The sequence below is a fragment of the Muntiacus reevesi genome, chromosome 3, assembly GCF_963930625.1.
Source record: "Muntiacus reevesi chromosome 3, mMunRee1.1, whole genome shotgun sequence".
NCBI classification, from domain to species: domain Eukaryota; kingdom Metazoa; phylum Chordata; class Mammalia; order Artiodactyla; family Cervidae; genus Muntiacus; species Muntiacus reevesi.
In genome coordinates, this window is record NC_089251.1 from 125,802,161 (window position 1) to 125,829,129 (window position 26,969).

Genomic DNA, 26,969 nt, shown 5'->3' on the forward strand with positions numbered 1-26,969 from the left:
AGGTCACTAAGTCCTAATTTGCTCACCACTAATGTTGATGGAATTAAACTAGTTCTATTTCAAAACTATATTTTACTGATGTAAAGGACTCCTAAAATGATTTAAAAGTACCAACAGACCACCAAACATTGGAGATTTAAATGACCTGTGAACCCATTTCTGTCTTCTATATAAGGTACTTTCCCCTCTCCTTTGGGGGCTAAAGGGAAAAGAAGTAGAAAAAGAGTTCTCCGTTTTAAATAACAAAACAAACAAGGAAAAATCCTCAATGAGACGACATCTACAAACTCATTTCAAAAACTTAACATTTTCCAATCAGACGAGATTGTCTCCGTGGTGGGAAAAAGAACATGTGTAAGAAAGGAGTACGGAAAGCCCTTACTTCCTTTTCATTCTGAATCACATGAGTGTACGATTTTAACAGAAGCACTTTTTCACACAAAGTCTAAAGATGATGTGGGTGGTCTATGAGATTGAGCTGGTAAGGAGAGGCGTTCAGATCTGGGTTAAATTTCCTGCCGAGTAAAGGAGAACTGCTCAAACCAACACACACGAGTTTTAATGCATTGGCAAAATCAGCTTTCATACATTCATCCTGATCTCTCACATGTCTGGCCACCTGGCTAAAAGAACAAATCAAGCATCCCGGAAAAGGAAACTGCCAGGTGATCTTCTCTTACACAGATAAATGTATAAAAGCCTGAGGTCCACATGCAAAAAGGCAGTAAAGTGGATTTATCCATTGGAATGTCCCTTCACTCTTCCTTAGGGTTGCTAGATTTAACAAATAACAAAAACTCAGTACAGTTAAAGCTGAATTTCAATTAAACAACAAATTTCAGCGAACGTATCTCCATGCAATATCTGGGACACATAGTAAAACATTACTTAATGCTTATCTGAAATTCCAATACCTGGCATTTTGTATGGCAACCCTACTCCTATCCCCAATCCATCACAAAGTGGGACAATCAGGGTACCCAACCACTCTTGTTTGCCTAGGACTTCAGGGTTTCCTGAGATTCAGGACTTCTCAGTACTAAAACCACGCAAGTCCCAGGCAAACCAGAATGAGCCAGTCATCCTACAATTAATCATTTCCTAAACTAAGCAAACCAATTACAGCCTGAGATCCGTAAGTGTGATATTAATGAAATAACTTTTCTGTACCTTATTTCCCCATATGCACGAAATTTAAAGTGCAGCAGATAATAAGGGAGGCCTCCCTGGTGGCTCAGACGGTAAAGAATCTGCCTGCAATGCGCGAGACCCGAGTTCAATCCCTGGGTTGGGAAGATCCCCTGGAGGAGGGCACAGCAACCCACTCCAGTATTCTTAGAGAATCCCCATGGACAGAAGAGCCTGGCGGGCTACCGTCCCTGGGGTCGCAAACATTTGGACATGACCTGAGTGACTAAGCACAGCACAGGTAATAAGGGACTCTGGGAAAATGCAAAGGCATGATAAATGCTAGTTATCAGTATAGCTGGTTTTGGTACAAATGTCTTTTTCATGTGGAGTTTCAAAGCAGACAGGTACTTGCTTCATTTGCACACTTTTTATAAGATCTACCAAAGGTCCTACTACCTGCAACACTGGTCTGATTGCACATAAAAACTGTTCAACAGACCTGTTCCTTTCACAACTACAGCTAAGCTCTAGGTGTGATGATGGCCCCTCATTCACCTGCTGTGTAACACGGGCCAAGTCAATCAGCATCCCCAAGCTTCAGATTCACTGTAAGACTGGGGTGGTAACAAATACCTCACAAAACTCCCGTGAGAGAAAACAAGAGAAGTAGGTGAAAGCACTCTACATAAACTACAAAATACAATGCAAGTTTTAGTAGCATTTTAAATTTGTTTGTTTATTAAAAAAACTGAGGGTACCAATATTAATACTTTGTTTTACCTCAACTGTACTCTTACTGAGAGGTTAGGCTATGGAGCCAAAAAGACTAGGCTTGACACTTAGCTCAACTACTTACTAAATGTCAGTCAGTCAGTCCAGTCGCTCAGTCGTGTCCAACTCTTTGCGACCCCATGGACTGCAGCACGCCAGGCCTCCCTGTCCATCACCAACTCCCGGAGCTTACTCAAACTCATGTCCATTGAGTCAGTGATGCCATCCAGCCATCTCATCCTCTCTCTCCCCTTCTCCTCCTGCCCCCAATCCCTCCCAGCATCAGGGTCTTTTCCAATGAGTCAGCTCTTCGCATCAGGTGTCCAAGTATTGGAGTTTCAGCTTCAGCATCAGTCCTTCTAATGAACATTCATACTAAATGTCACCCGTACCTACCCTCGTCTCCTCGTCTGTAAAATGGGGAGAGAAATATCTGTATCACATAAACACCTAATACATGTGAAGAATATCACACTTGCCTCATAATAAGTACACAATCCCCAGCTGCTATTATTACTGATTTCATAAAGATTCCCTGGTGGCTCAGGGCTTCCTGGTGGCTCAGACGGTAAAGAATCCGCCTGCAGTGTGGGAGCCCTGGGTTCAATCCCTGGGTTGGGAAGATCCCCTGGAAGAGGCCATGGCAACCCACTCCAGTATTCTTGCCTGGAGAATCCCCATCGGCAGAGGAGCCTGGCGGGCTACAGCCCATGGTACCGCAAAGAGTCAGACACAACTGAGTGACTAAGCACACAATAAAGATTCAAAAGTTAGAATAAGCTGAAATCACATGTATATCCTTGAGTACTTTATAAAATAATAATAGGAAATAACTATGCTTAACACATCTTGTATTTGGAATTGGTACCAGTCCATTCAGCCTCCTTAGCCAGCCAGTCAATTTTGCGAATTTCTTTCCATGAGCTTTAGTTAGATGAATACAAATTTATGTTTAAGAAAATACATATGCTAGTATTTTTTTGCATATCTAATATTCCATGCAAAGATTTACATGTCCTTGGATTTTACAACAAAGAACTACTGAAGCCCACTCTCTGGATCCCACTCCAGTCCCATTCCATAAAATGCTTTCTTCTTTTCATAAACTCATTTATTTTACCACTAATCTGAACAGGTTTCAAAATTAAAAGCTACTACGACTAAGAGTAGTCTTCCTGCTCCTCTCTTCCTTTCTTCAATGTGCCCAGTTTTTCCTGCCCTCTGCAGCTTTTTCATAAATGTTCAAAAACAAGTTTGTGTTTTAAAAGTAGAAGGTGTGACAAACAGGAATCTACTTTCGATAGCTACGAGACGTATTTGGCCTGACTCTAAGAAATCTTTTCATGTGAAGTCAAGGGAGTAGCAACCCTGACACTGTCCCATCTCCTTCCAAACTTCTAATCAACTTCACATACAAAAAAAAACATTCTGAATAATTCCTCCCTGCTACACGACTATACATGCAACTAATACTTTCTGCTGCCATCCAAATGTGGAATATTGGATCAAGTGAAGGCCATCAAAACTTTGCTACTCTATAAAATATTTAAGTATGAATCATTAGAATCGTAGACAGAATTTCCCTTTTTTTAATCAATGTAACTGAACAAGAAGAAGTCATCAACTTGCTGTGAATCTGTAACATAGATTTAAATTACTATTGAGTAACAATGATAATGAATCTAAATGTATTCACATACAATTCTATTTGTTAATGTCTTCGTTTAAACTCTACATGTCATTTTTAGGGGGACTACTAATAACTAATATTAACTAATAATACTAATAATAATTAGCATTAAAATAAAATTCTAATCAAAATCTGCCTCTCTTGATTTTTCTTAGAGGAGTTTTAAATGCTTCAACTCAGCAACTACACAAAGGACATTTATACATGTGAAATAGATCAATTTTTACATCATTTCCTAACTCTTAGAACTTCTAAATATAAGTAGCTCCCAAACATGAAGAGGTGGAATTCTAAGTTTTAGAATTCAAGACACTGGGTTTCTCAAATCGTCAATGAAATTCCATTTACTTCATAATACAATTAACCTGGTTAATTACAGTCATCATACAATTAAGACTGGTTCCAAATCAGGAAAGGAGTACGTCAAGGCTGTATATTGTCACCCTGCTTATTTAAACTTATATGCAGAGTACATCATGTGAAATGCCAGGCTGGATGAAAAACAAGCTGGAATCAAGATTGCCAGGAGAAATATCAATAACCTCAGATATGATGATGACACCACCCTTAAGGCAGAAAAAGAAGAACTAAAGAGCCTCCTGATGAAAGTGAAAGAGCAGAGTTGGCTTAAAACTCAACATTCAGAAAACTAAGATCAAGGCATCTGGTCCCATCATTTCATGGCAAATAGATGGGGAAATAATGGAAACAGTGACAGACTTTTTTGGGGGTCTCCAAAATCACTGCAGATGGTGAATATAAGCCATGAAATTAAAAGACACTTGCTCCTTGGAAGAAAAGTTATGACCAACCTAGACAGCATATTAAAAAGCAGAGACATGACTTTTCCAACAAAGGTCCATCTGGTCAAAGCTATGGTTTTTCCAGTAGTCATGTATGGATGTGAGAGTTGGGCTATAAAGAAAGCTGAGCACCAAAGAATTGATGCTTTTGAACTGTGGTGTTGGAGAAGACTCTTGAGAGTCCCTTGGACTGCAAGAAGATCCAACCAGTCCATCCTAAAGGAAATCAGTCCTGAATATTCATTCATTTGAAGGACTGGTGATGCTGAAGCTGAAACTCCAATACTTTAGCTACCTGATGTGAAGAACGGACTCATTTGAAAAGACCCTGATGCTGGGAAAGATTGAAGGCAACAGGAGAAGGGGACAACAGAGGATGAGATGGTTGGATGGCATCACCAACTCTATGGACATGAGTTTGAGCAAGCTCCAGGAGTTGGTGATGGACAGGGAAGCCTGGCGTGCTGCAGTCCTTGGGGTCGCAAGGAGTAGGACACAACTGAGTGACTGAACAATTAACCTATGTGAACAATGGATTTACTTTCCCTTTCTTGGGTACCTGATCAAATCTAGGCAAACTTATGAGACAGTTACCTCTGTCACTTTGCCATAGCACTTGTTTCTCCTCCACCCTAGGGAGATGAACTAAAATTCCCAAATCACTTCTTTCTGTATCCCGATCTAGTTGACTCTCAATAAAGGCAATACTAACTGTAGTCATTTATATAAGTGCTTTACTATTTAATACCTATTATTCAATACACAGTAAATTAACTCTACAATTTCAATATAAACCTGAACTCCATTGATCTATTCTTAGCTACAAATTTAAAATGTGGGGTTTCCAAAGAATTTCCCTTTTATTGTTGCTGAAAGAAATCTATAGAGAAAATACTATGCTCTGATATATTTGGTCACTTCTAAGCATTCCTCATTTAACCAAGTATATTGCTTAAGAAGATGGAGGCAAAGAACTGCCTGAAGTAAAGTGAAGGCACACCAATGGGCAAGGTACAGTCCTTTCCCATCACACTTGCTTCTTAAAGGACAGCACTCTTGCACATGCATGTTAAGAAGTCTGGAAGGACACACCCCAGATTGGTAAGGGGTAACTCGAGCTTTTGCTCGAATCAGGGAACAGGGTAACTGGGAAGGAAATACAATAAAAAGGGGATGTATACACACACATAGCTGACTCGCCCTGCTCTACAGCAGACACTAAAACATTGAAAAGCAACTGTACAACTTAAAAAAACAGAATCAGGGAAGTTCCCCTTTTACTTACACACTCTTACACTGTGTAGAGGGGCTTCCCCAGTGGCCCAAACAGTAAAGCATCTGCCTGCAATGCAGGAGACCCGGGTTCGATCCCTGGGTCGGGAAGATCCCCTGGAGAAGGAAATGACAACCCACTCCAGTACTCTTGACTGGAAAATCCCATGGATGGAAGAACCTGGTAGGCTACAGTCCATGGGGTCTCAAAGAGTCAAACATAACTGAGCGACTTCACTTTTCACTTTCATACTGCGTACAGTTTTTAATAATGAACACTACCTGTGTAATTTTCTTAAAAATCAGTAGTGTAAAATCAGTGAACACAACAGATGTGAGCAACGATTCTGAACTGATCTTCTGAAATAGAAGCTAAATGTTAATAAGCATGATTCTAATAGATAAAACATTTATTGTTTTTACAGTCTCAAAGCATTTGACCACTAGACTCTTCCTTGTAACAATTCTATCCAATTTTATTTTCATTTCTCAAAATACTAAAAACTTCCAGACACTTGATCTTTAAACTCTTGCCCCAAAATTTCACAAACTGTAACTCACTTCAGAAGTCACAGCAAGGAAAGAAAAAAACTATGCTATATTTTACTCCATGACAACTATTTAACAGGCAGCTCTTGCTATATATTAGTGTATACAGATAGATAGCCATTTTCCTAGCCTTCAACCTACAATTTCTGTTAAAACATCCAATTAAAAATTTTAAATAAGCCCAAATTTCAAAGGACCAGCACACGTTGAAATGTTACTACCGTCTAAAGAGTGCTGAACTTTGAAAAATTAAAAGGACACTAAGTTCAAATTCTTGCAGAGATACTTAATGAAATTCAAATTGAGGAAAGGCAGGTTAAACAGTACTGCTGAACAACACGGCTCAATGTTCCAATGGGGCTCATATGGAATTAAAATTAATATCAAAGCTACTATCTCATAGCTTTCATAATTCTACAATCACAAAATAGAAAATATTTCTTTCTGATAATTTACCCACATTTGGTTTTAACTTAATACACTTTATACCTAATAGAAATTTTATAGTTGAAAAAATTAAACATTTTACCAGTTAACAATGGTAGGAGGTGCTAGTACCTTCAAGATGTGTGAATTTGTTTCAATACCTGTTAAAACAAACACATGAAGGCAAGCATTACTACTCCTCATTCAGTTAATCTGAGAGCCAAAATCAACCTTTTCCTGGAAATATTTCTACCTCCAAACCTCACAGAAATATTTCTGCTGAGCTTTTCTGGAGTCATCTTCTATTATACTAGGAAATGACATTTTATCATGTAAACTTTTACCAAAAAAAAGCCTATTATATATACTACTACATAACTATTAGTGTAGCGAAAATCCAAAATACTAATATCACTGAATGCTACAAGAATGCACATCAACAGGAACTCTCCTTCAACACTGGTGGGGATGCAAAATGGGAGAGTCACTTTGGATGACAGTTTGGCAGTTTCTTACAAAACTCAACATACTCTTACCATGTGATCCGGCAAATGATATTTACTTAAGAGTTGAAAAATGTATGCCTAGACAAAAAAGAGCTGCACACAACTGTTTATGGCAGCTTTGTAAAGGCCACAACTTCAAAGTAACCAAAATGTCCTTCAGCAAGTGAATGTACAACTGCTACATCCAGGCAATGGAATATTATCCAGCACTAAAAAGAAATGAGTCATTAAGCCAAGAAATGATGGAGGAAACTCAAATGCAGATTACTGAGTGAAAGAAGTCAATCTAAAAGGTTACATACTATAAATATGACTCCAACTATATGACATTCTGGAGAAAGCAAAGCTATTGAGACAGATTGGGCCTATTGAGACCGGAAGGTGGCCACAGGCTAAAGATGAAGGAGGGATGAAAGCAGAGAGGATTTTCAGACAGTAGAACTACTCTATATGATACTATATTGGTAGAAAAATGGCATTACATGCTTGTCCAAACCCATGGAAAGCACAACACCAAGAGTGATCTCTAACGTAAACTGATAGTGATGCATCAGTAATAGGTTCACTGACTGTAATAAATGTACCACTCTGGTGCAGGATGATGAGTATGGGGTGGCTGTGCAATATGGGAGGACAGAGGATATATATATGGGAAATCTTCCTACCTTCTGCTCAATCTTGTTGTGAACTTGAAATTACTCGTCAAAATAAAGTCTATTAAAAAAAGATACATCCAAAACTTTTTATAAAGTATACTGAGATTTTCATTCATTGTTACGACAGTCAAGAAGAATTAAATATATAATAGTATTTCACTGTGTATATAGTAATTTATTAATACTATCTCAATGTTTTCTTAGTCACTTTTAAAGCAGATAGGTTAGCTGTCATTAGTTATTTAAAAAAAAAAAAAATACATTAACAAACATCAGCCCAAACTCACAGAGCCAGTAAGTACAGGTGACAGTTAAGCAGAGTAGATGATTAAATATTTTGAGTCAAAATTCAGCACAGCACTGCCTCACTATTAATCTCCTCATTCCCTACAAGACAGCCAAATATACTTTAAAAGAGACAGGCCTTAAGATTAGATAAATCTCAGTCTAAAATCTCTGCTCTGTTTTTCATTAGGTATGATTCTAGACATGTTCATTTATTTAACCATCTATCCATCTGTCCATAGAGGTAGAGGGGGGAGGGTCTTATCAATTTAACTTATTTCTGTGCAAGTTTCCTCATATATAAGTAAGGACAGCTACAACACTATGAACAATTTATACCCACATTTGTAGATTTCTATAAATAAAAGGCAACTAACTAGAAAAAAATGGGCTATGTATATTCACAGGAAAAAATCCAAATGTTTATTAACTATGAAAAACATGGTCAACATCACCAGTCATCAAGGAAATACAAATTAACACAGTATAATCTTCCCCTACCAGATTTTTTTTTTTTAATGAAAAATGCACAAGTATTGGTGAAGACACAGGAAACAAGACAGCTCTTGGCATTACTGGGGGAAGTGCAGCCACTATGCAGAGCAATTTGGCAGCAAAAGCTAAAAACGTAAATTCCTATGACTTAGCAAATTCCTTCTGAGAAATTTGCCCTGGAGAAGCTTTGACACAGGTGCATACTAAATTTACCTTGCTTTGTTAATTACTCTAACATGACAAATCCTAGAATTGAACTGACCCTCAATAAATGCTGAATCTCTTCAACAAAGATTAACTGACCCATACATTTTTGTACAAAAAAAGATCTTCATGACCCAGATAATCATGATGGTGTGATTACTCACCTACAGCCAGACATCCTGGGATGTGAAGTCAAGTGGGCCTTAGAAAGCATCACTACCAACAAAGCTAGTGGACGTGATGGAATTCCAGGTCAGCTATTTTAAATCCTAAAAGATGATGCTGTGAAAGTGCTGCGCTCAATATAACAGGAAATTTGGAAAACTCAGCAGTGGCCACAGGACTGGAAAAGGTCAGTTTTCATTCCAATCCTGAAGAAAGGCAATCCCAGAGAATGCTCAAACTACCACACAATTGCACTCATCTCACACACTAGCAAAGTAATGCTCAAAATTCTCCAAGCCAGGCTTCAACAATGTGTGAACCATGAACTTCCAGATGTTCAAGCTGGTTTTAGAAAAGGCAGGGGAAAGAAAAGAAAGATAGAGCTAAGTTGTGTCCAACTCTTACAATCCCACAAACTGTAGCCAACCAGGCTCCTCTGTCCTTGGGATTCTCCAGGAAAGAATACTGGAGTGGGTTGTCATTTCCTTCTCCAGGGGATCTTCCCAACCCAGGAATTGAACGCAGGACTCCCCCACTGCAGGCAGATGCTTTACCGACTGAGCTACGCAGGATGCACCAAGGAACCAAGAGAACCAGAGATCAAACTGCCAACATCCGCCGGATCATCGAAAAAGCAAGAGTTCCAGAAAAACATCTATTTCTGCTTTATTGACTATGCCAAAGCCTTTGACTGTGTGGATCACAATAAACTGTGGAAAATTCTAAAAGAGATGGGAATACCAGACCACATACCTGCCTCTTGAGAAATCTGTATGTAGGTCAGGAAGAAACAGTTAGAACTGGTCATAGAACAGACTGGTTCCAAATAGGAAAAGGAGTCTGTCAAGGTTGTATATTGTTACCCTGCTTATTTAATTTATATGCTAACTGCAGCCATGAAATTAAAAGACGCTTACTCCTTGGAAGGAAAGTTATGACCAACCTAAATAGCATATTAAAAAGCAGAGATATTACTTTGACAACAGAGGTCTGTCTAGTTAAGGCTATGGTTTTTCCAGTAGTCATGTATGGATGTGAGAGTTGGACTATAAAGAAAGCTGAGTGCGGAATAACTGATGCTTTTAAACTGTGGTGCTGGGAGGAAACTCTTGAGAGTACCTTGGACTGCAAGGAGATCCAACCAGTCCATCCTGAAGGAAACCAATCCTGAATATTCACTGGAAGGACTGGCGTTGAAGCTGAAACTCCAATACTTTGGCCACCTGATGCAATGAGCTGACTCATTTGAAAAGACCCTGATGCTGGGAAAGACTGAAGGTGGGAGGAGAAGGGGATGACAGAGGATGAGATGGTTGAATGGCATCACCGACTCGATGGACATGGGTTTGCGTAAACTCCGGGAGTTGGCGATGGACAGGGAAGGCTGGCATATTTCAATCCATGGGGTCACAAAGAGTCGGACACAACTGAGGGACTGAACTGAACTGGAGACAAGAAGAGAAGAAACTGCAGACAGTAATGGTATCAGCAAAGGCAGAGGTATTCAAGAAAAGGGCCATTTAAGAAAAGTATCTGCCATAGGCTGATTAACCACCTCGAGGTATCGGGTCCTAATTCCCGGAAGCGGTGAACATTACTTTACTTGGAAAAGGGGTCTTTGCCAGTGTTATTAAAGTAAGGCATTTGAGATGAGACACTCCTGGGCCTCAAATGCCATCAAGTGTCCTTGAGAGAGACGGAGGCAGTAGATTTGACAGTGAAAGCAAAGAGAAGACAAAGCAGAGATATGAAGGCCGTGAAGACACTGGCCTGGAAGCCTGGAGGGGTGCCACAGGCGCTGAAGAGTGACAAGCTTCATTCGTCTCTCAGAGCCTCTGGGGGGCGCCCAGGCCTGGCAACACCTTGATTTCGGCTCAGCAACGCTGACTCAAACTTTTGGCCTCTATTAGAGAACAAATTCGGAGAAGGCAATGGCACCCCACTGCAGTACTCTTGCCTGGAAAATCCCATGGACAGAGGAGCCTGGTAGGCTGCAGTCATGGGGTCGCACAGAGTCGGACACGACTGACGTGACTTCGCAGTAGCAGCAGCAGAGAATAAATCCCTGTTGTTTTAAGCTATCAGATTTGTGGCATGACAGCAGTTCTGAGAAGCAAACACTGCACCTCAGTCCACCATCCCGTGTGCCATGTTAGATGCTAAATGGTTTAGACGTTATTCAGGTCTCTGAAGAGCCATTCAGATTTTTATGCAACAGAACAGCATAATCATAATCTGCCTCATAATGTTAAACCTAACCCCAACGTTAAGGATTTGTTCATGGAAAAAATCTAGAAACACAAAGATATATCAGAAACAAACATCTGAACAGAAGATAAAGCTCTAAATCACCAGGTACTTGAGGGACAGAAAATCACAATGAAAGAGGTGAAGACAAAAAAAGGGGCAGAGGTCATGTCAATGTATGACAAAACCCACTGAAATGTTGTAAAGTGATTGGCCTCCAACTAATAAAATAATATTTAAAAAAAAAAAAAAAAAAAAAAGGGGCAGAGGGATGAAATGTAGGTAGGAAAACACAGGAAACACTTCAAATATGTGTATGTAATTAATTTCCTCAAAGGGATAAGAGAGACCATCTTATGGATGAAACAAGAATAGGATGGCATACAGAAGACAAAAGAAGTCCTTGTAACTGAGTAACACCTACAGCTTGAAAGTCAATAGGTATATTAGAAAATGAAGCTGGGAATATTTTTCCAGAAAGGAAAGCAAAAGCAATAAGGTAGAGAACAGGAGGTTAAGAAGATTTTTTTTTAATCAGGTGTCAAATTAATCCCAAAGGCCAAGTTCCACTAACAAAGAGAGTGAAGAGGCAGAAATTACTGAAGCATTCTGCAATAACCTATCCCAGAGCTGATGAACACTAGCCTTCAAACTGAAAGGGCCTGCTAAGTACTGAGCCAATGAATTGGGGGGGTGGGGGTGCGGGGGGCACCTGAACTCCAGACACAGCCTTGTGAATTCTCAGACCACCAGGTGTAAGAAAGCTTCCAAAATACCACCACCAAGTCACTTACAAATCAGGTAATTCTATAATTAATCAGCAAAGAAGGATAATTTGGAGAGTAAAAGCATGTACTATTTTAAGATGAATTTGAAGGCGTTCTAGACAAATGAGGGTGTACAGTCATCCTTCCAATAAAGGAGTAAGAATCCCACTGGCAGCAGATGGCTCCGCAACACTGCAAGGCCATGAACAACGCCTCCCAAGTTTTGTGGGAATTTTTTTTAAATGTTTATTTATATATTTATTTGGCTGCGATGGGTCTTAGTTACAACAAGTGGACTCTTAATTGCAGCATGTGGGATCTCACACTCAAGCCAGAGATCAAACCTGGGTCCCCTTCACTGGGAGCAGAGTCTTAGCCACTGTGTACATATACTTCTTTGATAAAAGTTTTGGAGATAATTTTTAAGCCAGAATTGGTCTAAGTTTTATAATCTATTTCATAAGAGAGGTCAGTCCCATAAGACTGTTCCCCGGTTGGTAGTTACAAGTCTCCAGCCAGCTATAAATCAGGATTTCCACAAACTCCTCCTGGGGTTCAGTCATCTGTTAGCCTCCAATTAAAAATAAATTTGAAAAAGTAACAAGAAAAGAATTTGCTAGGATGGCTCACAGAACTCAGGAACACTCTTATGTTTATCAGTTTGTTATAAAGGATACAACATGGAAACAGGCAAATGGAAGAGATGCAAAGGGCAAAGGACCAGGGTGGGGGAGTGGACCACACAGCTTCCAACCTCCCTCCAGGGGTGCAGCCTTCCCAGCACCTGGACAGAAATGTTCACCAGGCCGGAAGCTTACTGAGTATCCCCTTTTCAAGAGTTTTTACAGAGCTCAGTCTCCAGCCCCCTCGCTCCTTGCAGGAGATGGGGAGAGGGGTTCAAATCCTCAATGAGAAGGGTTGAAGTTCAAGCCCTCTAATCCCTGGGTCTTTCTGGTGACCAGCCCCATCCTGAGGTGCTCTAGGGACCAGGTCCTAAGTCACTTCATTAACATAAACTCAGGTGTGAGCCAAAGGAGCTTTTTTGAATAAGATTCTGAGCAATCAGGAAATTCCAACAGTCTTAGGAGTTCTGTGCTAAAAGTGGGGATTAAAAGTGGGGACAAACAGTGTTGTAATGAACAAGGGGATGCGTATATTTTCTGAATTAATATGGAACATTTTCTTCAGATGAACTGCTGAATTACATGGTAGTTCTAGCCCCAGTTTTGCAAGGAACTTCCATAGTGTTTTCCAACCTGGATGCCCTCTGTCCCTCCTCTCTGCCATGCCAATTTCATTCCTTATACTTGAGCTCCTTCTCTGAACTCTCACCTCACTCCCTATCAGCCACTACCTCTCACAACCCTTCCACCTCAAGATGCTCCTGAAGACAACATCTTTTTACACCTCAAAAAAATGTTATACAAGCTAAATATTCTTCATCTCTAAGAAGTGAACTACCCGGGCACTAGGCCAGAGAGTACACAGGCATCAGTCCAGAAGTCAGGCCCAGTTTCAGAGTCAATGACGAACTCCAGTTCTTGAACTCTAACATACTAGCAGTAGGACAAGTTACAGTACAAAAGAAAAATGACTCCTGGTATAATTGCAACAGAGGTCAATTATCTTTCTGTAAAAATGTCCAGTACAGCTCGAAGATGAATTCACTCAGGTTCACTCTGGTTTCCTATGGAACTAAAACTAACTCCCTACTTCATTTTAGAAGGAACTCAATTACCCCAACCTTCTTCCAAACAAGAGGCAATAACTTCAGGGATCAAGTCAGTTTTCAAAGAGAAGAGGAAGATTTCTGACTGTTAATGTTATGGTTAAAAAAAAAAAGCCAAAGTCAAGAACCAGAATGAGGATCACTTCAACCATGATGAAAATAAGTGAAAATAAGAAATTTCTCTGATCGAAGTAGAAACTTTTCATAATTCTGGCCAAAATGATAATGAATATTTTATAACCCAGAAACAGCGATGCAGAAAAACAAACTGTTTTATGCTAACAAAACCAATTTAGAAAATAATATTCAAAACGTAGGGCTGAACCACCTTGCTGTACAGCTGAAATACTGTAAATCAACTAGACTTCAATAAAATATACACATTAAAAAAGATTTATGCAGCAGTGTAACTAGTATTTAATAAGTCAAAGTGAAAGACACTCAGTCATGTCCGACTCTTTGTGACCCCATGAACTATACAGTCCATGGAATTCTCCAGGCCAGAATACTGGAGTGGGTAGCGTTTCCCTTCTCCAGGAGATCTTCCCAACCCAGGGATCGAACCCAGGCAGGTTCTTTATCAGCTGAGTCACAAGCGAAGCCCAGAATTTAATAAAACACATGCAAATACCCTAGTAAATTACAAGTAGCAAAGACATAAGCACAGGGGGAAACACACATTAACTGATAAAGGTTCAAAGAAGCTGAAGAAAGAAACAAGGCAGAAACAGAAAAAGTCCTGAGCCAAGTGAAAGAGAGAGATGGGAAGGGAAGTGAAAGCACAAGGGCATTGATGGGAAAGCGGCTCACAAGAGCGCTGAGCAAGAACGGCTCACAGACGAGGGGACCGCTCCGTGAACGCGGATCGGTGTGGGCAGCGTCACATCCACCGTCACAGCAGTGTCAGAGTCAACGCGGGCCAGACCCGAAATGCAGACTGCACTTAGCGGCTGCCCAGCCTCCCTTCCTAGTCCCGTCCTTGCTACCATACGTTTGACACTTACAACACAAGGTTTTGTAAATCACCATGTAATCTTACAGTCGGCCCTCCGGGCATGGTCCCACATCCAGGGATTCACCCAACCTCGGACAGCGTGGTGCTGCAGTACACGTCGCATTGCGGGGAATCCACAAGTGGACCTGCACAGTTCAAACCCGTGTTGTTCAAGGCTCAACTGTACTTGGCGAGTTGAAGGAATCAATAAATGAGTCCTAGGCAAGGTCTTAATAGTCTTTATCCTCCAAGGCTCCAGTGTTTTTGTTTCTCCCCCGGGATGTGACTTATGCTCACAGCTTCTCTAGTCCTCCAGAACTGAGGATGCCTCAATTTGATTTGTCAATCCTGCTCTTCCCCAATTGCCCTGGACATCCCCATTAGAGTACCTCTACCTTAAACCCAACTGTTTTTTTCAAATCCAATCTATGTCTCAATTGCTCAGCTGATCTTTTCCTGGAGACCCTGGCCAATAGGACCTCTCTGACCTCTGTACGGCTCACTTAACATTAACCATACCTTTTATGTATCTTCAGACAGCTTGAACACTCTCATTCTTAAGGAATTAGTATTTCCTAGTCCCCTTTAAGTACTGTATGCTTTTACTTACATGATGGGTTTGCTCACGTGCTGGATTCACAATACCTTGTTACTTCCTGCCAATAAACTACTTCTGAAAGAGAGAAAAAAACAAGACCCCCCCCCCCCGTCAAGTCTCCCCTTTTTCCTGCCCTGTTCTGTCTGTATGAGCTATACTGCACAGTAACACATATGCTCGGATACCTTCTTCCCTTATAACGTTCATACATTTCCTTTCATGAATCCTGAGCTCTCTGAGAGCAGGGACGATCCTTACTCATTTTGAAATTCCCAGTGTCTTGCAAGATATGCACTAATTTGAGTAGATTCCTTAAAAAAAAAAAAAAACTAGGACTAAAACTACTAGATGACCCAGCAATCCCACTACTGGGCATATACCCTGAGAAAACCACAATTCAAAAAGACACACGTATTCCCAATGTTCATTGCAGCACTATTTACAATAGCCAGGACATGGAAACAACCTAGATGTCTACTGACAGGTGACTGGGATAAAGAAGCTGTGGTACATATATACAATGGAATACTACTCAGTCGTAAAAAGGAACAAATTTAGTCAGTTGAACTGAGGTGGATGAACCTGGAGTCTGTTATACAGAGTGAAGCAAGTCAGAAAGAGAGAAACAATTGTAGTATACTAAATGCATATATATGGAATCTAGAAAAACAGAACTAATGACCCCATGCGCAGGGCAGGAACAGACGCAGACTGGTGGACACAGCAGGGGAAGACGACAGTGGGACGAACTGAGAGAGCAGCACTGAGACACACACACCGCCATATGCAGGACAGCCAGCCAGTGGGAAGCTGCTGGTGACACGGGGGCTCAACGGGGCCACAGGGTGCTCTGCGACAAGCTGGAGGAGTGGGATGTGCGGGTGGGAGGCAGGTTCGAGAGGGAGGGGGTACATATATACTCATGGCGGATTCAAGTTGTGTATGGCGGAAACCAACACAACATTGTAAAGCTATCATCCTCCAATTGAAAACAAATTTTAAAAAAAGATACATACATAAATAAATCAATGCCCCCTACATATCCTCATAATACCTTCACAAACAAGCGGATAACTGTAGTTAGCCAGTTTCTCCAAAACATTGGTTATTTTGGTATCTTCAGTTCCAAATAAAAATTAGTAGATTAATTAAACCGACTGAATCAGCTGACAATTCTTTATTCCTCAAAATGGGAAACATGAAACATAAGTAAACATATTTCAGTAAAAATAGAAGTTACAGTTTTAAACAAAAAGAATTTAGGCACTTTAAATGTCAGGAGAACAGAAGCAGTCTGAAAACATTTATTATGAAACTAAAAATAGCACAGAGAAGAAATCACAAGATTTAATGTTTATAATGTCTCCTCCTTTATAAAAGAAAAACTATGATTGAAAGTCAGGTGAAAGTATATACTATATTAAGGTGAATAAAATCAAGACTAAGTCACATGTTAAATCAGATTCACACAATGCTGTGTAGTAAGGTTTTCTAAAAAGACTGTCATGAGTCAGTGAAAAGTGGCTGATTTTTAGGAATTTAACAGGTCTTGGCAATTTTCTGGAAATTGCTCAAGGCTCCATTTTGCACCAACAAGTAACAGCTTCCTCATCTATGCTCAACCTACCCCACTCAGACACTTTCCCATCAGCATGTTTTTCATTAAGTTTATCTATTTTTTTAATTGAAGGATAATTGCTTTACAGAATTTTCTTGTTTTCTGCCAAATTTCAACATGAATCAGCCACACATATATATCATGCTACCAATCAACACTCTCCGGAGCAGTTTCCTATTCTTGCGATCCCCATTTTCCCCATCTTCCCCTTACTTCTGCTCCCCACCCCATCCCTACCACCATATCAGTATCTCCTGCCAAGGTCAGCTGTGACTTCCAAGTTGCTAAATCCAACAGATGGTGCTCCAATTTTCTCACAGGAGCATTCCACAGTGGTGAGTGCTTCTCCACGGCAGCAGGGACACCTGCTTCAGGCCGTCCATCTCACATGACTGGCCACTGTGCCCATCTCCCGGGCAAACTCAGCCTCCTCCAGTTCTCTTTCTAGTCTCTCCACAGGCAATCTCACCCATCATCCCTCCACTGATGGCACCAAAATGGTAAACTAGTCATCATTCAAGTTCCCCTTCTCCCAATCCATATACTACTATTAATTACCACATCTGGCAATTTTGCCTGTAAATCTCCCTTTTCTCAGTATTTCCGCTAACGATATAAGGATCTAAGAGTCAAATAAGCTAACATGAAAGCACTTTCATGTTAGCTCAAAAAAGGGAAAAAAAAAAATTAAATCTGAGTATTAGTATTCATTAAGTTGACATCTCCTTGAAAGCAAGGACTTTACAAGTTCATCTTTTCATTTATTCCACATCATACATCTAGCACAGTACTTTGCAAATGGCAATCAGTAAAGGTATTGCAATGAATTATTTGTACTGGTTTAATACACATTCAACTGAAATAGTCACACATTTAATGGCAAGTATTTCCCAAACCACGTCATCATTTGACTCCTAAGAGATCAGAATTTTAAGTCACTCTGTAAAGTGTAAACTACATCAGATACTTTTGATAAATATAATGCTACTTACCTAAAGTTAGAAAAAACTGTCATCTTTTTTTGGCCTAGCTTTCCTGAAAACATCCAAATCCCAGCTTTTAGTCCAAAACCCATATAAAGTTTCTTGCTTCCCAACTGCTCATTTGAAAGGGAAAGTTAAAATATTACAGGAATATATAAGCTGTAAATACTCAAAAGGCAGGCAGAATGACTTCCTGGAAAAAAAAAATTCCTTCTCTCATTTTCACATCTTGCAATGTGAGCTGGAGTGACATTCTGAAGAGGAACAGACACTGAGATGGAAAAAGTACTGTTGCTCAAAAAAGTTCCCCAACTCCTGGCTATAGGCGCATTTAACTACAGCATCAGAACGCAAGACTGTCATCTAGTAGTATCTCACCAAATCAATTCAAAAATCTCCCCAGAAGACAAGACAGGTTCTACAGTAAGTGGTGCTGGGAATGCTGGACAGCTACAGGGGAAACAACAAGTTGGGACATTCCTCCAAACATATACAAAAATAAACTCCAAATTGTTTAAAGATCTAATATAAGACAAGGCTTCCCAGGTGGCGGTAGTGGTAAAGAATCCACCTGCCAATAAAGGAGAGATGATTAATGTGGGTTCGATCCCTGGGTTGAGAAGATCCCCTGGAGGAGGAAATGGCAACCCACTCCAGTATTCGTACCTGGAAAATCCCATGGACAGAAGAGCCTGGCGTGCTACAGCCCACGGGGTGGCAAAGAAATGGACATGACTGAGCAACACTATAAGACATGACACCATAAAACTCCTAGAAGAGGACACAGGCAAACATTCTTTGCATACATCACAGCAGTATTTTCTCAGATCAGTCTCCCAAGGCAAAGGAAATAAAAACACAGTTCAGTTCAGTTCAGTTGCTCAGTCCTGTCTGACTCTGCGATCCCATGGACTGCAGCACGCCAGGCTTCCCCGTCCTTTGCTATCTCCCAGAGTTTGCTCAAACTCTTATCAGTCAAGTCAGTGATGCCATCCAAGCATCGCATTCTCTGTCGTCCCCTTCTCCTCCCTCCTTCAATCCTTCCCAGCATCAGGGTCTCTTCTAATGAGTTAGTTCTTCTCACCAGGTGGCCAAAGTACTGGCGCTTCAGCCTAAGCATCAGTCCTTCCAATGAAGAATCATGATTTCCTTTAGAATTGATTAAATCACAGCAAAATCCTCTATGACCCACCTCCCAGAATATTGGAAATAAAAGCAAAAATAAACAAATGGGACCCAATGAAACTTAAAAGCTTTTGCACAACAAAGGAAACTATAAGCTAGGTGAAAAGATAGCCTTCAAAATAGGAGAATATAATAGCAAATGAAGAAACAGACAAAAATATACAAGCAACTCCTGCAGCTCAATTCCAGAAAAATAAATGACCCAATCAAAGAAAGGGCCAAAGATCTAAACAGACATTTCTCCAAAGAAGACATACAGATGGCTAACAAACACATGAAAAGATGCTCAACATCACTCTTTATCAGAGAAATGCAAATCAAAACCACAATGAGGTACCATTTCACGGCAGTCAGAATGGCTGCTATCCAAAAGTCTACAAGCAATAAATGCTGGAGAGGGTGTGGAGAAAAGGGAGCCCTCTTACACTGTTGGTGGGAATGCAAACTAGTACAGCCACTATGGAGAACACTGTGGAAATTCCTTAAAAAACTGGAAATAGAACTGCCATATGACCCAGCAATCCCACTTCTGGGCATACACACCGAGGAAACCAGATCTGAAAGAGACACGTGCACCCCAATGTTCATCGCAGCACTGTTTATAATAGCCAGGACATGGAACCAACCTAGATGCCCATCAGCAGACAAATGGATAAGGAAGCTGTGGTACATATACACAGTGGAATATTACTCAGCCATTAAAAAGAATACATTTGAATCAGTTCTAATGAGATGGATAAAACTGGAGCCCATTATAGAGTGAAGTAAGCCAGAAAGATAAACACCAATACAGTATACTAACGCATATATATGGAATTAAGAAAGATGGTAACGATAACCCTATATGCAAGACAGAAAAAGACACACAGATGTATAGAACAGACTTTTGGACTCTATGGGAGAAGGCGAGGGTGGGATGATCTGAGAGAACAGCATCGAAACATGTATATTATCAAGTGTGAAACAGATTGCCAGTCCAGGTTGGATGCATGAGACAAGTGCTCGGGGCTGGTGCACTGGGATGACCCAGAGGGATGGGATTGGGAGGGAGGTGGGAGGGGGGGGGTCCAGGATGGGGAACACATGTAAATCCATGGTTGATTCATGTCAATGTATGGCAAAAACCACTACAATATTGTAAAGTAATTAGCCTCCCGCTAATAAAAATAATTGGGAAAAAAAAAATTGACTGGATTAATCTCCCTGCAGTCCAATGGACTCTCAAGAGCCTTCTCCAACACCACAGTTCAAAAGCATCAATTCTTCGGCACTCAGCTTTCTTTATAGTCCGATTCTCACATCCATACATGACTACTGGAAAAACCACAGCTCTGACTAGACAGACCCTTTGTCGGCAAAGTAATGTCTCTGCTTTTTTTAATATGCTGTCTAGGTTTGTCAGAGCTTTTCTTCCAAGAAGCAGAAATCTTTTAATTTACAAACGAGACTTAAAAGCTTTTGCACAGCAAAAGGAACAGTAAGCAAAATGAAAAGACAACCTATGAGAGAAGTATTTATTATAAATGATGCAACTGACAAAGAGTTAATATTCACAATATACAAACAGCTCACATAACTCTATCAAAAAAAGATTTTTTTAATAGGCAGAAGACCTAAATGGACATTTCTCCAAAAAAGATATACAGATGGCCAACACACACATGAAAAGATGTTCGACATCATTATCAAGAAAAACGAAAGTCAAAACCACAATGAGGTTGTGATGAGGTTCACACCTGTCAGAGTGGCTACCATCAAAAAGTCTACAAATAATAAATACTACAGGAGAAAAAAGAACCCTACTACACTGTTGGTGATAATGTAATTTGGTGTAGCCACTAGAGAAACAGTAAGGAGATACTTTAAAAGACTAAAAATAGAGCTACCATGAGACCCAACAATTCCACTCCAGAAAAGATGAAAACTGTAATTCAAAATGAACATTTGAGTACATGTATATTAGCGGCACTATTTACAACAGCCAAGACACGGAAGCAATCAAAGTGCCCATCAACCGATGATTGGTTTAGAAAGAAATTTTCTACCCTAGTGATATTGGGCAATCCTAATTTAAACAAAACTGGAACCACTAAAAGGGTTGATATTAGTAGTTTATTTTACATATTCATATATCTACTTCCTTAGTGTTCTATACCACTTACTATTACAAATTATTAAAAGTAAACTCATAAAAGGGAAATTTTAAAATTACCATTTAATACTAGAGGAGACTAAAATAACATGAATGCAAAATGCCAGCTGGTATCATGGACTCAACCCTGGAACAGAAAAAAGGGCATTCGTGGAAAAATTGGTGATATCTGAACATAGTTTACAATTTAGTTAAAAGTATACTATCAATATAAATCTTTTGTTTTGACGAACCAAGGTGATGTGACATGCTAATATTAGAGCAGGGGAGCCGGGTTATGGTTACAGGAATACTCCATATCTGCAACTTTTCTATAAATCTAAAATCATGCCCAAATTTAAAAGCTTTTTTTTAAATAGTACCTAGTCACCCAAGCACCTGTCACCCACAATTTAAAAAAAAAAAAAACCCTCCCTAGACTAGATTTCCATCTAAATCACAACAGTCTATATTATACTCATTCACATGCTACTTTTCCTTCATTATACATGTAATTTCCAATTATCTATTATTCATATGATGACCTGTTTCATATTCTTTCCTCTAAAAGGCAAAAATGGCATCAATTCTGTTTTCTTCATTCCCAGCACCTTGCCTGACATAGAATAGGAATTAAAGGCTCTAAGGAGCAATTAACTAACTAAGGAATTGTTAAACAGAACCAGACAGCAGAGGAGCACATAAGCAACGAGAAAAACATTGGGACTTTTGGGGGCTCTGACTCCCCAAACCAGGCAGGGATTGATTTTCCCCATCCATCCTTCCTTCAAGAAGGACAACTTTAAATTATCCAGTGCACACAGCTCACAAACCCAGTAACTGAGACCCAAGGACACTAGGTGACTTGTCACCTCAACCCCATACATCCAGCGTACATCCCCATACATCCAGCCCTACACCCAACACCACCATCCTACTACAGAACCAACTCTTTTTACAGAGAAAGAATGAACTAGGAAAAGACTAAAAGGAAAATGCCAGTGACTGAAGAAGCCTTACTCATTCCTAAGTTTTAAGACCTGCACAAGAACACTCCAGAACACAAAAGGATAGAAAAGTCTATACAGTACACTCCCGTGTCGCCACACTTCTTCCCAGTAATAACCTTCTAATACACAATTTTAGGAGCAACTCGGCAGCACCCCTCAACTCCTGAAACAAACCTGGGGAACCGGAAAAGGTTATCATCAAATGACTGCTCTCCTGCCCACTCAAACAGAACTCCACGGTGACAACTATTCAGCCAGCCACCAAAGAGAGGCAGCATAATATAACGCTTGGGTAAGAGAGCTCGAGATTTTCAAACAGGCGGGTCTGATCACAGCTTCCCCTCTTACTTGCAGTCCTCTGGGGGCAAGTTGGTGGGTCCAAACAGCAGTTCTCTCTACCTGTAAAATGGGAATAACCACCAACTTAGACAGTGGTTAACAGTTTTAGAGATACTACGCAGAAACTCTTCGTAGGAAACCTGGAATGTTATAAAGGCTCAGTAAGTGTCAGCTGTTTGTCATCTTATTCCACTACAATCAATTTCACAAGGCCTATTCCCTCTCAGCTGACACTTATTGAGCTTTTATAACATTCCAGGTTTCCTACCAAGAGTTTCTGCATAGTATCTCTAAAACTGTTAACAACTCTCTAAGGTGGTGGTTATTCCCATTTTACAGGTAGAGAGAACTGCGGTTTGGACACATCAAGTTGTCCCCAAATCATGGCAAATAAGAAGAGAAGTTGTGATTCTCTCTGCGATTCCTAGCTGACTCAGTGGTAAAGAATCCGCTCGCCAATCAGGAGACAGGAGAGATGGGGGTTCAATCCCTGGGTCGCGAAGATCCCCTGGAGGAGGAAACGGCACGTCAGCGTTCTTGCCTGGAGAATCCCGTGGACAGAGGAGCCTGGTGGGCTACAGTCCATGGGGTCGCAGAGTCGGACACGACTTAGCGACTAGACAACAAAATACACAATAGCTTAGAGCACATTTTCTAAAGTCAGCCTGGACAAACCAGCTCAATGTCTCTGGGCCTCGGGTTCCCCACCTGTGAAACGGGCTGGATCATTCCTACCCCGCTCGGGTTGCTCGGAATTACCCATTCCATTACCGGTGCATAATTAAAATATACCTAGGGAAAAGTAAACCTTCAACTCCCAACCCCAAACCAGAAGGATTCATCCCAGGCCCATCGCCTCCGATCGCGACCAGAACAAATACCAAGGTCGACCCACCTCATACCCCCCAATCTCTCCTCACGGCCCGCAGCAACACACCCCCCGCCCGCCCCTCCAGCACCGTTTCGGAAACCGCAGGGGTGTTTCCTCCCGAGGACCGCGTCAGACCCGGCTAGTGAAAGTGGCCAACCCCCAGCCCACCCCGCCCCCAAAGCGCCGGGAAGGAACCCCGCGCATCCTTCCTCCCCCGGACAGCTCGGCCGCTCGGGCTGCGGTTCCCCCCGGGCTCACATGGGCTCTGCGGCCCGGGCCCCACCTCACCCGCTTCCCGGATCCCACGGCGGCACCTCCCACCCACGCCGCGGGGCGGCCCGGTACCCCCGCACCGCCGGGATAGGCGGCCACGTCGGGGATCCTGGGCCTCCAGGCCGGCCGCATCCTTCCCCCGGGCCAGGGTCGCCCTCGGGGCGCAGCCCTGCCGCACGCGGAGGCCCCGCCGTGCCCACAACGGGCGCCGCACTCACCGCGACGCCGGGGCCCCGGTTCCTCGGGCCCACGCAGGCCTGGGTTGCGCCCCCAGAGCACTCGCGCCCTGGGCCGCCTCCTGGGGACCCTGACGCTGCCGCCGCGGTCGCACTACGAGGGGACGGCCGTCTGCGGCTCGGTCCGCCGCCACCGCCTCGTCCCAGCCCCGGCCGCGGCGACGAGCGCGGACTCGCACCCCGGCGCCGGCAGACCAGCGTCTGTTGAGCCGAACCGCCCGGGACGCGCACCCCCGGCCGGCGCTCGTTGCATATGCAGAGAGGCCGCCGCCCATTGGCCCGCGGGCGGTGGCGCGTGCGGGGCTGGGCCTATCGTATTCCGGCCGGGAGCGCGGCGGGCGGCCGGGGGCGGGGCGGGGTTACTACGGGTCATTCGCCCGAGCCGCGGCGGACGGGACCCAGCCGCAGCCTGCGCGGGGCGGCGACCGGTCGGCGGGGAAGCACTGGACCGCGGCGGCGGGGGAGGGGAGCCGGACTGTGCGGCCGCGACGTGGGCGGAGGAGGGGCCGTCCGGCTCGGTCTGCGGGAGGGCCCTTCCCCTGGGGTTGGAAAGATCACCGCCTCGCCCCTCCCAAAAACTACAAGCGCTGATGTTGCTGTAATCTATAAATCTTAATATAGATCTGGAAAAAAGTGCGCCATTATCTTCCCTCTTAACTGGATTACGTGTTTCGTTCTTGCACCGATTTGTCCGATTTTGCAAAATAAAATGATTTGGGGAAATGTCTGAAGCGATAGGGGCTCAGGAATTCAAAGCAGGTTTTTTATTCTTGCTTTGGCTTCAACGAACGCAGCAAATAGCCCATCTCACCTCGGTGCACTCACTCTTTATACGCATTGTAGGCAGACGCTTTACCGTCTGAGCTACCAGGGAAGGCATATACAAGATTGATACTTGTTTTCTAAAGGATAAAGTTGACCCCTCAGTACTGTTTTTGGACTTCTTTTTATGAAACTGAACGTGTTTCTGTATTTTGAAGAGTTTGCCATTATATTTCACTTTAGACACTACGAATGGGGAAAAGAGTGCAGGTAGGCTGCCTTCTTGCAAGCCAACAAAGCAAAATACAAATCACTAAAATAACAACTAAAATACACTATTAAAAAGATGGCTTTCATTATGCAAGCTGTAGTGGGGTTGAGCTTTTTTTTTTTTTCTCTTTAATGCAACATATTATTTAGTGGTCTGTGAACGAAGTTAAAACTTTTAAGTCAGACTCGATTCCACAAGAAGTAAAACATTTGGAGGATTTCGTTTTGTTTTGAAGTAATGAAGGAGCTAGAAATAGCTACTTGAATAGTAAACCACCATGCGATGCAAATCTTGTCTTTAAAGTAGGTGAAAGGTGACGTGCAAGAGCCAACCTTGGGCAAAAGCAGGGGCTCGATTTCCCAAGAGAAGCTCAAGATCTGTGAAGCCGCCTGAACTTGAGCTGTCTGGAGTGATGAGGCGAGGAGCAAAGAAAGCTCACTCACCTTGGGCCCCAAGCCAATTTAACTACCTAAAGCAAAGGATCCCTGACCCAGGAAACCTGCTCTTGCTAGAAGAAGTTCAGTTGCTTCCTAATCTGTCGAAGCCCTATCAAAGGATAAAATCCTGAAGATTTACATAAGAAAAGACCACCATCATTCTGCATGCTGAGGAAAGTATACCATCAAAGTGGTAGTTCTAGAACCAGGAAAAGCCTCTGGAAAATAAGTAATTTCCAAGGCAGGAATCTTTTTTATTCCCCATCGATAATCATAAAGCAGACTTGTAGAATTCCAGCAACATCCTAACATCTTCATTATCTCTTTTGATATTACTAGTATGTAGGTGTGTGGGGGCTAAGTGGCTGTGTGGGTATGATATATACTTTTAAAAGAAAATGTTCCTTCTAAATTCTAAATTCTCATCATGTTTGCTTACAGTAAACAGTAATATCTCCAGTCTCTATGATGTTTTGTTTTTTAAATAAATTAATACATGCATAACTGCTTTTCTTTTAGACAGGTTTTCAGTATATTTTTATTTACAGCATCTGAAAGAATAAGGGAATTTGGTTGTATTTCCCTTCTTTTTTAGGAAAACTCAATTCAGAAGCTGTAATGGCCAACTGAATGAAAACATCCAACAGTTCCTTTTAGAGTTTTGTTATTTCTCCAAATTACAGGACTGTTGAGAGGAGATGTCTTTGTAATTTTCATGAATACCTAATGATTGTCTTCTGTGGAGGGTCCCAGAAATAGTTTGTGATTGTATAGCAAGCTATATACTACTAGCATTTTTCATCATCATTAAAATGTAAAACAAGGACCAGCTGATGTTTAGAAGTTCAACAGAAACTTTTTTGTTCTTTCATTTCTGGTGGATTAGGAGGGGAAGACAGTGATTGATGGGCTTTCAGGGTAGTGCAGCTGATAAAGAATCCGCCTGCAATGCAGAAGACTGCCGGAGTCACAGGTTCGATCCCTGAGTCAGGAAGATCCCCTGGATGAGGGAATTGCAACCCATTCCAGTATTCTTGCCTGGAAAATCACATGGACACAGGAGGCTGATGAGCTATAGTCCTCAGGGTCACAGAGTCAGACAGAACTGGAGTGACTGAGCATGCACACACATACAAGACAGTGATTGAAGCGATGTAACAGCCCTAGATCTCTGAGTTAAGATGGCTCTGGCCTCAAGGAGCAGAACATCCAACAACAATCAACTTAGATTATGATATTTATGTACCTCACTTAAATATAACTCAAGAGGCAGGGCAGATCTAAGATGGGTTCAAGGACTCTGCCAGGTCACTGAGGACCTGAGTCTTTACATCTTTCACTCTGGCTTTCTCCTTAGATCATCACAGTCACAGATGGCCACCACAGTTTCAAATGTCACATGAGAACACAATAGTGTGTGGCCAAAGAATAGGAGAATGTTTCCTAAATGTCACTTCTAATTAAGGAGGAAATTCTTTCTCAGAAAGCCAACAACTGGCTGCTCCTGAAGTCCTATCAGCCAGAATTGGGTCATAAGGTCATATCCTAGCTGCAAGGGAAGCCAG

The 26,969-nt window shown here is 41.8% G+C and overlaps 1 protein-coding gene across 2 annotated transcripts in view; it reads right to left on the reverse strand.

The window, feature by feature from the left end:
* The window catches only part of ACSL3 (acyl-CoA synthetase long chain family member 3), a 73,498-nt gene extending 49,350 nt beyond the window's left edge, over positions 1-24,148 (reverse strand). For both annotated transcript variants that reach the window (XM_065930466.1, XM_065930464.1), the window contains exon 1: positions 23,917-24,148. The gene's annotated coding sequence lies outside the window, so the exon portion shown is untranslated. The remainder of the gene's footprint in view (positions 1-23,916) is intronic.
* Between the last annotated feature and the right edge of the window lie 2,821 nt (positions 24,149-26,969).